This window comes from Colius striatus, chromosome Z, assembly GCF_028858725.1.
Source record: "Colius striatus isolate bColStr4 chromosome Z, bColStr4.1.hap1, whole genome shotgun sequence".
Classification (NCBI taxonomy): Eukaryota; Metazoa; Chordata; class Aves; order Coliiformes; family Coliidae; genus Colius; species Colius striatus.
The window spans coordinates 16310856-16323832 of NC_084790.1; the positions used below are offsets into that span (position 1 = coordinate 16310856).

The 12977-nt window shown below is 39.8% G+C and overlaps 1 protein-coding gene across 6 annotated transcripts in view; it reads left to right on the plus strand.

Annotated features, from left to right (window-relative positions):
* PALM2AKAP2 (PALM2 and AKAP2 fusion) overlaps positions 1-12977 on the plus strand; it is a 264450-nt gene that overhangs the window by 169023 nt on the left and 82450 nt on the right. The gene's annotated exons all lie outside the window — the stretch shown is intronic.

The window sequence follows — 12977 nt, forward strand, 5'->3', positions numbered from 1 at the left end:
TGATATCCTCGGATTCTAGCATTGTCTCATAGCTCTGGTATGTCAATTTGTATTCATGCTGTGTAAGTGTTTTGCAGAGGTTTTGCGTATCTGACAGGGATTTATTTCACTTTCACAATTCCATTTTCTGTCCTCACCAGCCTCAGGAACCTGAGGGGGGAGTACATATACATCGGTATCTGTGGTTAGTACATGACTTCTTTTTCCTAAATATTTCATGTCTTTTTAGATCACAGCTTTTATGTGCCTGCACAGAGCAGAGGATGATATTATAGCTGAAACTGTGTTCATTTAGGTGTATTCATTGTAAATATTTCCGACTAGTCAGTACTGGGTGGTTTTTATTCAGTTTATCTTCGTTTTATACCTAAATGCTGGTCCATTTGCTGCCCTTTGATAGCCTCTGCCAAAGTTAAGTCAGCACAAATTTAGAATGTTACGTATAGTTGTTGGCTTTAGGTAATAGATATGTTGTTGTTAGCTTTAGTTTTCAAGCACATGGCCAAAGAGTACAAGTCCCAGGTGAGCCCTTAAGTAAATTAAGCTGTGTTTGTAGATGTCTCATAATATTGCTGCTAAGAAGTAGTGCAGGTGATGTTTTCCTTCTTCGTGGATGTACAGCTTCCATGCTAAGGGATGTGTGCATAACTTCCCACGCAAAACTCCTGTTGACTTCAGCCAGAGTTTTGGCTAAGTGAGGAATACAGCATCATATGGCCTGCAGCGTGAAGAGTATACCCAGCAGAATCCTGAGCAGTTTGCTGTATACTTTGATCATTGGGTAAGTTAGTTCACGCTTGGTTTGTCTTGTCTAAACTGCAAAACTCATTTTTGCTACAGAAAAGGACTGCTGATTTAGCAACACTATTGATACTGACTTTATAGCAAGACATGATGAGCTACATAATGAACATGTAGAACTATCTGTATTGTTACCATTCACAGCCTGATTTTTCTGTAATCAGTGTGCCACAGTGCTGGTTTACAGGCAGTTCTAACTTCAGCTGACTGGTGGTTAGTTTGTGGTTGTAGGGTAAAGAGTGTTATTCAGGGTGCCAAAATAGTCTCTCTCCTTTCTTTTCTCCCATTTGAAAAAAAAAAAAAAGGCTTAGGTGGCTGTCTCTCCCAGAAGTTGGGGCCTATCTCAGTTCTCACATATGTCCTATTGTTTGTCTGCTTGAAGTCCCAATTCTATGTTACTTTGCTACAATTTTATTGCTTGCTTTCTGTTTCTAGGCTGATTCTTTGTATTTGTTTTGTTACCAAACGTGAATGCAAGTACCCTAGCAAAATTCTGGACTCAACAGCTCATTGAAGAAAAGTCCTTTTCAATACTCTTACCCATCAGGAGCAAGTCCATTTAAGTTGATAGCGATAGTCTTGGCATTCAAATTATATAAGAAAAAAATACTTAGCCTGCTTATTTGTGATGATACTTATTTACCTGACTATTGCATTTGTCGTGTGATGTTCTTTAATTGACTACTGACCTAGGCCACTACAGTACAGCTCTATAAAATTAAGTTTAATTACGAAATATAACACTGAATGAATGCCAGCAAATGCAGCTATGGCTATTTATACTATATGCCAAAAAAATACTTTTTTTCTTCTGTGTCTCCAAAATTTACAGTAATTTCTGCTTAAATAATTGTAAGACTTTGGGTTGGATTGCTCTGATAAATTAGTATTCCATATCAGTCTGTTTCATCCTTGTGAAGGATAAATAGTAATTTCTGGTTTCAAGAGGAGTGAAGTCAAGCCAAGCAAAGTCCATGCTCTGTCAGCTCTCCAATCTGGGATCTTTCTGCTGCTAAGAGTATACTTCACAGCACAGCTTGATGGAGAGGAATCTAGAGAATGATTACGTAGTCTTCAGTGAGGAAGCAAACCTTGCAGTCTTCCTCTGGCCTGGAGTTGGTCAATTAGAGTTAATTTTCATCTCAACCACCTGAAAATGAGGTGTCTCGTTGAAGTTGGTAAACTACCTCTGGTTCAGGTGGAAGAGAGAGTCAGTCATTCAGTGTATGTCAGGTTGGGAAGATTTTTTAAAATACCCTAATAGTAACTTGCCAGTGTGTTTGATGGCAGGAATCTAAATGTTGACTAAGATGACACTTCCAGTACTCCTTCCTGTGATCAGGTGAGAATCACAGTAAATAATTACTGAAAAGTGTACAAAGTAATAAAGAAGATGCATTGCACACAGTAACTTTAGGAGACTTCAGATGTATCTTACTCCTTCTTAAAAAAAAGTTTCAATCCTCAGAGCAGGTAAACAGCTGTAAAATGAAACTATTGTTTCTTCCTTTTTCTTGTCTACATTGGAAGATCTTCAGGGCCGTTTTACAATCTTTGCTTATGCACAGTGTGTCAAAACTGTAATTTCAGCTGCTACTAGAACACTCATCCTGGTTTATGAGAAAATCATATTGTAACTAGTGTCCAAAATTATATACTATATAAATCTAGATTTTCTCATTCTTTTTCTTATCTCTCAAATAATCATATTAACACTACTTGACTGTTCTGGTATTACGACACAATAAAAAAAAGAGGATATATTTTTCATATTAAAATTCTAGGTTAGCAACACGCATTCTGGTCTTATTTTTTGGTGATGAACAATCTTTCAGTAATCCATTACAACTGTAAATCATGTCATCCTTAATTTTGAAAAGAGATCCTGAAGTTTACAGTTAATGAGATTTCTGAGTTTCACTTCATGTTTATTCAATGATAGTAGGATACTGGGTTTACAGGGGAAAAGTGCTTCTCTTAGAAATGTGGTAAAAATACTTGGATGTAAGAAGACTCAAGTGTTACAATGCTTGATATAATACTTACATGCAACGTACCACAAAGTGAGAATTTTCTGTAGGTATTGTTTAGCAGAGAGAATGATTTCTTTAATCATTTATTAATATCAGAGAAAAAAATCATTTAAAATAGGGAAAATTCCCTTCAAAACATGTACACGTCTTCAGAAGGATCAGGAGCGTTGCTTTAAAGACCTGCATAAGCACATGAGAAAACTTTGGTATGTACTATGGAATTGTGAAAGTATGTCACTTTCATTTTAGAATTTTCTTTTCAGCTTGATCTAATTGACAAAAGAGATGAATCACGATACAGGAGAAATGAATGCTTTCAAACATCTCAGATTATTTTTTTCCTGCGTCTGTGGATTCCACTGATGCCTTTTGTACTCTGGGCATTGTAATTTCCCTCTTCTCCCATTTTCTCGGTGTTAGAAAGGAAAAAGAGAGGGAAACTGTGTGTATAAATTGCTTAATTCACGTCACTGTGTGTACTTTGAAAGAGAAGGGTGCTCCATGTTTCACTAGCTTCTTTGTACATGTTTTTGTGTTACTTTATATAACATCTGTTTATATAACATGTGAATGAGGAAAACTTTCTAAGGATGTAGTGTGTATAGTACTACTAGTAAAAAGTGATTTAGTTTGCATCATTTATATCCTTTCTAGCACCTAAAGTTTATTAAGCAGTGAGAAAAAAAACTCTCCAGCCTCAGCAGTTGCAAAATACCTTTAAACTGGTGTCACATTAGGATTGTACTGACTTAAATAGACTGCAAAATAAAAAAAACCATCAAACTCATTATATGCCATTGCCTTAATCACTGAGCAACTTGGTATGACAATTATGTTGACCAGGCCTGGGTGCAAATGAAATGCACACATCGTATTTAGTTTCCTTCCTAATAGTTCTTCTAAGGTACTGATATTTGACATCACAGCTGTTATTTTCTATCCATTAAATCCAAGAATTCATGTGGTCATCTTGTACCTCATTATTTGGGCAGTGGCACCAGCATTGTTTGAGTTGAGCTCAGTAACAGCTTTTTTTTTTTTTTCCCAGTACTCCAGGGAAAATACAGCTCCATCTGTACATGTGCTTGGAGTGCCCTCTTTATGTGTCTTGTTAAATGTGGGGCAAGTTTAGTAGCGCCAGTTAAGAATAATTCCCAAATAAGATTGCTAGTACACAACCCAGATCCACCTATCTTTGAAAAAGCTTAACTTTAAAGAAGTTCCCTGTGTTTTTAATAACTCTTCTTGGGCTGGCTTCAGGAAGAGGATAGACCAGAAATAGCAAGCAGATGAAATGTACACCTGTATTAGCATCCTGTACCATAGTCTGCTGTGAAACTAATTAAGTCAGTGTAAATCTATTCATAAAGGTTGCAGTTTTCTACCAGAAGAAAATATTTTTGTTGAGGCGAGTGTCACAGTTTAGACCCATCCAGCTACAAAAGACCACAATTAGACTCAAGTACCACAGACTTGAGAATTGCCAAAGGGCAGAGAGGGCTTAATTGCCACTTATGGTCCAGGACAAAACAGACCAGGCTACTCGGCATGGGGAAAAAAAACCCAGAAATTAATTTAATCCAACACCAACTACAACATAACCATAAAGCCCCAAAACGTAACCAACACAAAATAACACAGAGTGGTACAATGATGAAGAGCACAACCAGCCCTTTAAGATAAACTTCTCCCCATCCCTCCCCTCTTCGCAGACTCAGAGCCCTGATCTCCATGTCTTTATCTCCTCCCCCACTGAACAGCTCAGGGGGGCAGGGAATGGGGTTTCAGTCTATTCCTGATGGTATCTGCCATTTGTCTCTCCTCAGGGGAGGCAGGCTCCTCACCCACCGGTCCTCCCTGCTTCTCTGCAGGGTACCTCACACATCTGTCAGCTCTACATGGGCAGTTCCAATGTCTGTTCATTCCAGAGGCTGCAGCTCCTCTCTACCTCTCGTGTGGGGCTGCTCTGCGGCCCACAGGCTCTCCAGCACAGCCTGCGCCATGGCCGCCTCCCCACACAGTCCCTCGCCCGTCCGAGTGCACTCACACGGAGCTGCTGGTGGCTCTCAGTCCTGCCATTGCCCTCCACAGGTTGCAGGGATACAGTCTACATTCTCACCACAGCTTGCAGTGTAGTCTCTGGTCTGGTGCTCCTCCTTACTCCCTCCCTCCTCTGACTGTGGGGTCTGCATAGTCACTTCTATCTTGTACCACTCAACCCTCCTCCCAAGCACTTCAAATTCCTATCCTTAAATAGTGATGCCAGACGCACCAGATTGGCCCAGCCGAGCTGGAGGTGGATCTGAACCCAAAAGCAGGCAGAGAACTCTTTACTGGGTCTGAACTGCAGCCCCATCCCCCTGTTACCAAGCAAAAGTGGCTCCTCGCTAAACCATGACAGCAAGTGAGCAGTTCTTGTACAAACCTTTTGCCTCTGTGTTGCTAGGAATTTATCACAAAAGTCCTGTAGCTTTGTGAGAAAGACAATTTGAAGTCAGTCTCAGTTGCTTAAATACTGTTCTTTCAACTTTCCTTGTAAATAGGTCATTTTATTCCCAATTTTAGAGTTCTCCATTAGTTGCTACCCAGCCTCAAGAATGAGCACAAGACGAAGGTTTTTTCCTAGTGATACTCCTGAGAACCCCCTTGTTGGTATGGGATCTACTATCAGGAAACCCACACAGGCACTTAACCTGATTTTAAAACATACAAGGTGAAGAGGCCATTGTGGGCTGTACCATGGTTTGATGTTCCAGCCCTCGTATTTTCAAGACCCATTTTACTGGCACAGTTTTTTTCACTGAGGAGAGGAGGATTGTGTCCTGCCAAAGTCTCAAGGAAGGGCTGGAGGACCAGGAGTGTGAAGAGGAAATGCAATCACAGGAGTTCAAATGTGTTCAGGTCTCAATACTGTATTGTTTCAACTGTTCACAACCTGTGTCTGGGACAGGGAGACATGAGGGCATGTTCCCAGCAGCATTGTTGCCATGTGGCTTGTCTGATCCCAGCAGATCAGTGAGACAGACCCAGTCCTTCATTGTTCTTTCTCCTGCCGATGGTTACATCATCAAGAGGAAAAATTCAGACAAAGTTGTGGTCTGATCCTTTTAAGTGTTTTCCCTTTGTCTGTGTATTTTCAGTATTTTCGTGGAATCACTCAGGTTGGAAAAGACCCTTAAGATCAAGTCCAACAGTAAAACTATTTACATCAATTCTGTATTTTTCTATTGTGAAAGCAGTGGATATACTGAATATACTGAAATTGGTTTAGTTAAACCAAGTATTTTGGGCAGATCTAAACAGTAGCACAGAAGAATCTGTGCTGGCTTTAGATGATATCGTTTCATCTGATAGGAGCCTGAGTGTGTCCTACATCCATTTGATGGTGCCAGTCTCCATGACGCTTCCCATCACTATCTTTGGGTTGCCCATAGTTTTTACTTTTACCTAAACTCTCTGGTTCAATTCCTGGCTTTTTTTTTCTTCTCTTTTTTCTTTTTTTTTTTTTTTTTAATTTAGAAATGTCAGAGACATAATACCTTCCTTCACATATCTTCCTGCCAATGCAAGTTTGTTCTTCCTCTCTGAGCCTAGAGTCTGTGTGATCTCCATCTGAATCCCTGGTGAGCAGCAGGTCAGAGGAAGCAAAACAGCAGCATGACTTTTGGGGAGTTTGTTGGAATTTGGATTGTTCCACTTGAAATGTTATAAGAGGAGCCAGCGTAGACTGAAGAAGTGCCTATTTTCTTTCTGAAAATGAGGCCTTTTGCCAGCGTTTTTGATGGACATTCTTAACACCTCTGTCCTGTTGCCTGTTTGCCTTTCTTGGTTGATATATCTGTAAGGCCCACATTTGTGCTTATTGTGGTGCATAAAATTTATCAGCTTGGTTAATGAGAAGAGGCTTGGTACAGCGGGATCAGAATCTATATCTACAGTGATTTCTAGGGAATAGTTCTCACTTTGAATTAAACATACCTTTTAATTAGTTGACATTCTTAACCAGAATATATTTAAAGCCCTTAAACTTCTTGAAAAGCATTTTTCATCTGATGAATTTGACTGTATCAGTGGGGAGCTCAGGTAATTTTGAAATTTCTGTGAGGATCAAACTTAGGGGGGAAAAATTCACATTTGGAGTTGTTGCAGGAAAGCTGACAGCAGCTACTGCCATATGTAGTGAGTCCTAGAGCCAGTTTGTAAAACTATTAGCCCATAAGCAGGACCTTCCAGAACTTAACTTTGGGTAGCAGTTTATTCAACGGAGAGTTTGCTGATTTCTTGAATGTGGGTTAAGTTCTGATGGTGGCCAGTGTCGAAATTGGATCCCAAGTAATGTTGATTGAGTCAAACTGGGATTAACTGTTACATAAACCAGTCTTTCAGAATCAGTTGTATTGAAAAGAAGAACGTATAATAGAATTACTGTTGCTTGCAGGGAGTTTTCTTGCTCATGTCTTTTTGTCAGATGTTGTGAGATGCCTTCTGCCCTAAATAAAAATAGTTTTAAGCTATTCTGCCTCTCATTCATTCACCAGACCTCTCAATAATTCAGAGCTTTCATCTGTAGAGCAGCAATAATTCAGCACCAGAATTTCTTTGTTCTTCTCTACTTCTTTTGGGATATGTACGAAATCCAGAAGTTCAGCTTTCAGGCATGTCTTGCCTCCTGTTCTTGTTGACTCTGGTAAGTCAGTGTATCCTGCTGGCCTGGATAAAGGACATGACTTCTCTTTGACTGGCTGGATAGGGTTTGGAAACCTGTTTTCTTTCTGAAAGAAAAGGATGATAGGACTGTTCTCTTGCATGCTCCACAAATCTGGATTATCTCAAGTTTTCCGAAGGGAAATCAAGCCAGCACCCTATGTTCTCATCAGTGTGAACTGTCAAAAAAGAGACTTTCCAAGACAGCCTGATATTGCCAACTGATTGCCAGCAGCCTGTGACTTAGATCTGTGGAGGCAAAGGAGCATGTGGTCTTTGCATGCCTGGTGGACGTGTTTCTGCAGAACTGAAAATAAAACCAGGATCCTGCAGGGGTAGATGTTGCAGTGAATGTGTCTGTCATCACGTTAGGCACTGGTAAACAACTCGGAGGCAAAAAAATTTAAAAATCTTGTCACATCAATGACTCCATTTCTATTAAAGCTAGTGGTGAGTGTGGAAGAAGAGTGAGAGGTTACTTATGCTAGTGTTCATAAAGTCGCAAGCCAGATGACATTTAAAGCTGTGGCCAAGTTGCAGCTACGTGTTCATCTGCAGATGCAGAGAATGCAAGATAAAGCTTAAAGCACTTCTACCAGTGTGTCGCCTTTGCTTTCACGTTAGCCTTGTGGCACGTGGACAACACTCACACTACAGTGCATGGCCTCTGGAGGATGGCAGGGTGGGGCTCAGGTTGTGCCCACCTCTCAGTTTCATGGATGGGATTGATTCTTCAGTGCTTTACTCATTACAGATGCTTACACTACATGAAGAAAAAACATGAAGCATTTGACCAGAGGTCTCTGGTCACACCTTCTCTTAGTGTCCCTCAGGCACAGGTATATCTGCTGGTCCCGACGGAGGGGAGGGAGAAGTGAGCATCTGAACACCAAAGTGCCAAGTTACCTTTACAAGTGCTCTACCAGCTCTTTTAGGTGGCCATGACCTGTGAGTTTAGTAAGAGTGCAACAGCATTGCACAGTGGGATGGCTATATTTTGTGGACAGGGACTTACTATGTAGTTAAAAGGCCTACAAGTATGTGTGTGCCTTGCTCAATGTCCCACAGGCATCAGCCATCTGTCAGAGTGCAGCTTTGCTGGGAAATGCATCATGCCATTTTAAATATTTCTAGCTGGTGGATCTAATGCATACTTTAATTTCCTTGGGAGACAGAAGGGGAGAAGTAAAAAAAGAGGCACTGCAGGGCTTGCAGTTCTTGTTGTGGCAAATGTGAGTTTGAAATAGGATGTGTGACTTGTGCACAAGCACTTCACTTTTTCTGGATTGGTGCCAGAATTTGGAGGTGAACTAATGGTTTCATTCCTCAAGAATGTGGTGATGGGCTCCAACACCAGCAAAAATCTGTTGTAGAGGGTAATGCTGACAACATTTTTCAGACTTCTTGAGCATTTTAAGGTCAGGTGTTTAAATATTTCAAGTAGAGCATTTTTTAAAATAGCATTTTTAAATAGCTGAGCAGAATGGAACTAACTCTTTCATTTCATGCTTGGGACTAGATGCTGGGCAATACAGTTAGATTTGGGTTGAGGAAACAGATTTTATGTGTTTATTCTGTACTGGAACATCAATGAGCTGCAAAACAGCAAACATTAGTCACTCATGCTGTAGAACAGCATTTGAAGGTGTTTTTTTCTAGTAAATTCAGATTTGCTTGGATTATATAGGCTTGAAATGAAGCTTGCTATAAATGTAAATTTCTCCATGAAAAAAACGTGCCTCAAAATGAGACTAAAACCAAATTCTTGTATTCACCAGTTTATAAGAAGCTCCAAGAATGATTAAGGTCTTCTATTTAACTGAAGAGCAGCATCACTGATAACAATTTGTGGAATGTTAACTGTAATTTTTTTTTATTATTATTATCTAAAGTTTGAGAACCTTTCCTGGACTGAAGAGTTAAAAACTAACAAAAACATTTAGATTTAGGGTGTATTGTAAAGATCAGAAGAGCTTGAAAGAATGGCTTCTCTGGAGCCTTTGTTCTTGTTGTTAAAACGCTGAAGTTCCCTGAAAAGCTCTGATAAAAGCCACCCCTCTTCCAAAACATCAAATTATTCAAACCCAGGGCCCAAGCTTTCAGTAATACCAACGGGTATGGTCTGGCATGAGAAGCCCATGTGATTTTCCTCTCTGCTAACAAACACAGATCAATAGAAAAATAGGCTATTATGAGTGTTTCCTGCAGTCTGTGACAGTGTTGCCAGTTTCTTTGGTTTGTCTGTTACAAAGATAACAACAACAAATAATTGTCCTTGGAGTTGCAGGGCAGAGTCCCACTTCTGAAGTCTGTGATGAGAAGGAGATGTGAAGATGGGGGATAACACCATTCCCCCAGAGCAGGGGAGTGATAAGAGGAGTCGGCTTAGGGCAATGGCATTGTAGCAGTAGCAAGCAGCTCTTGCACTAGCATATTTTCCAGTCTGAGGCACCTTTACACCTTTCCTTCCAGAATGCCATTGTCCCAGTGTCCTGGTCTTCAGGGCAAGCTGTTCCTTCCCTACACTTTTAATCTAATTCCTGTCTTTCAGCCACCTCAAAACTTCTTTCAGTGTTTTGTAAGTTGCTCTTTTAAGTGTTTGCTGGCACTGGGTGTCAAGGGCTTAAACAAGTGTAAAGTCTGTGTGTCCTAAACCCAACTCTGGTCACTCTCTGATTTGTGGGAGATTGAGAGGGAAGTTGATTAATTTTCTTCAGGGAAGTGCTCTGAGTCTTCAGTCGACTCTCAGAAGCCATATGTTTAAAAAGTAACGTGGTTATGTGACAGTAGGAGAACCCATGAGAAGTTTATCAGCTGAATTGAAATGTCAGTAACTGCTCTAGCTGCTGGAGAGTTAATACAGTCTGGCAGACAAAAATATTTTGACCTTTGTCACCATGACAGTCCTTCAGTCTGCTTCACCCCAGAATTATTTGCATTATACCTTAGGTCAGCTTGAATGAATTACATTTTTACTCCAACAGTATTGCCTACATTTACAAAAGCCTTCCTGGAATGCAGATTACCAGGCAAGTCTTTTCACTTTATTGATATATCTTGTATCTGCATTTTCAACATCAGATGTGTATACAGGGCATGTATAACATGCATATAGAACATGAAGCCAGGAGGAGTCTTCAAAGGCTTGACATTACTCCTGGTCTCTGACCACAGTGCTTCTTCCCCATACAAAGAGGAAAGAGCGCTGCACTAGTTTTGGGTGGAAAAGCCTCAAGTTTTCACCTGACACAGACTTCTGCAGGGGTTAATGCAAACAGCCAAAAAGCACAATCCACCCATGCCTTTGTTTCTTTCTCTGAAGCAGCTGAGTTACTGCATTACTGTTGATTATTCCAAAGAAAGAGCAGAACTTTCCAAGCAAGAGAGCATTTGTCTTTCTTGCCATCAGTGGAAGTTACCAAGAGAAGGATTATCAGAAAGACCTTTTAACTAGAGAAAACATCTTAAAGGAAATTAGAAAAATTTTGGTTTAAATTCTTGCTCTTGTGTGTTTCAGTATTGTTGTTGCAAGCCAAGTATTTTATTCACAGCACCTTTAACAACCAGAATTAAAAAGATATTTAGGAATCTCTGTTAGTCCAGGCTCACAGTGGGAATGCTGCCCGTGTGCTGTTATTCCTTGGGGTGGTAAATTTGGCACTCTGTCAGAATGGAGTAAGCTCTTCCTACTTGCTGCTTTTGTTAATGTTATTTAGTGAAGTCACATATGCTTTTTCTCAGTTTTAAATCCAAATTGCTCTGGTCTTGTGTTTATGCATTGCCTGAATCTTCTGTGAGAATTGTGTGGGTACTTTTACTGAAGTTGGTGTGATTTCTGATTTCCTTTGTGACTGTGGTTTTTGCCTCTCCTTTGCCTTTGTGTCTTTTTACTTTGTTGTTAGAAAATTGAGTCAACCTGCTGGGATCAAGCTCATTGCATAGAAGGAAAAAATGTGAGATGTTTCCTGAAAACAATTGATGACAAACTCATTGTACTAAAGCTTGTTGAAAAGGAACTTTTTTTTTTTTGGAAGGTGAGAATAAAGGAATTTCCTCCTCCACCCTTGTGTTGTTGAGCTGTAAACTGATGTTGTTGAGAGGGGGAAAAAGTTGCAAGGTTTTAGTTTTCCTCAGGATATTATTGTGTGATTTTGGTGAAAACTTTTAAAGATACAGATGTCACTCTAAAGAATTTCCATGCAGAATTGAAAAATTAGTTCTTTGCTTGTTTTTCATTTAAAGCATAGTCAATTCAGTTTATTTCCTGAAAACACATGCTATTCTGAAGATTCAGAGGTTTCTCTGGCTAATTTTATACTTCACTGAGAATGAAGTCTTTTTTACAGTGGTCTTTATGAAGCAGTTTGATAATTACTCCAGCAGATGACCAAGTTTGCTCTAACAAAACACTGAAGCCTCACGGTGTACGATCTTGTGGGGTTTTTTGCTAAGGAGTATAACTTGCAACTATTCAGTCAACAGAAATTATGTATTTAGCATTTTGAGCTTTGCATTAGATGCTTCTTAACCAGATGAAGCATCGTTAGTGTCTGTCACCTGGTGCAAGGGATTTGTTCCTGGTGCAGCCTGACTCCCTTTGAGGGAATGGGAAAACTTTGCTCTTTAAGGGTAGTAGCGGGATAGGGTATATTCCATTTCTATATTTATCAGGCAAGATGCCTAATCTCAGGTTTGACACTAGCCTTCTTTAGTTTCTGTTAACATTGCTTTTATTCAGTCACATGGCCAGCAGTTGGGTCCGAATCCTGTGGTGTCCTGTGCATTTGTTTCACTTTATCAGACTGTGAGTAGACCCACCATCCTGCTTTTTCCTGTTTGCCTTGGTACCCATGGGATTTCTCACAGACAGAAGCTATTACAGGAATGTAGATCCCAAGCTCTTGTTCTGACATTTCTTCCAAAACTCAAATTATCTTTAATTTATTTCCCTGATGGTCTAGTTCCTGTTACTGCTCAAGTGAAGTAGCAAGGATAGATTAATGCTGCTCTGAATATTATTAATAGTTCCTCGTTGCATTCCTAATTAAGATTGGAAATTGAATTCAAGTAATTATATAAACCTGTTACATGATTTCTGTCCCAAAATCTAAAGTAGACAAAATAAGAGAATAAAGAAAGCAGAGGTAGCTCATTGCTCAATAGTCAGCATTGTTACTGATAGACTCCACAGGGCTGCCAAGGCTCAGCAGTGGATAAAATAATCTTTTCTCTTTGCATACTAGTTCCAGTAAAATTCAGACCTAAAGAATTTTTAATGGTTGTGATTGACATGCTGAAATTTCTGCAAGTCTTGATTTCACTCTAGGTAACAATTCAGCTTCTCTAACACTGATGAAGAGAAGGATGTGACATGAGGTACATTCTTAATTTCAGCCTCTTAGGTGAAGTTTCACTGTTTCTGGATGTATTTTTAGAAGT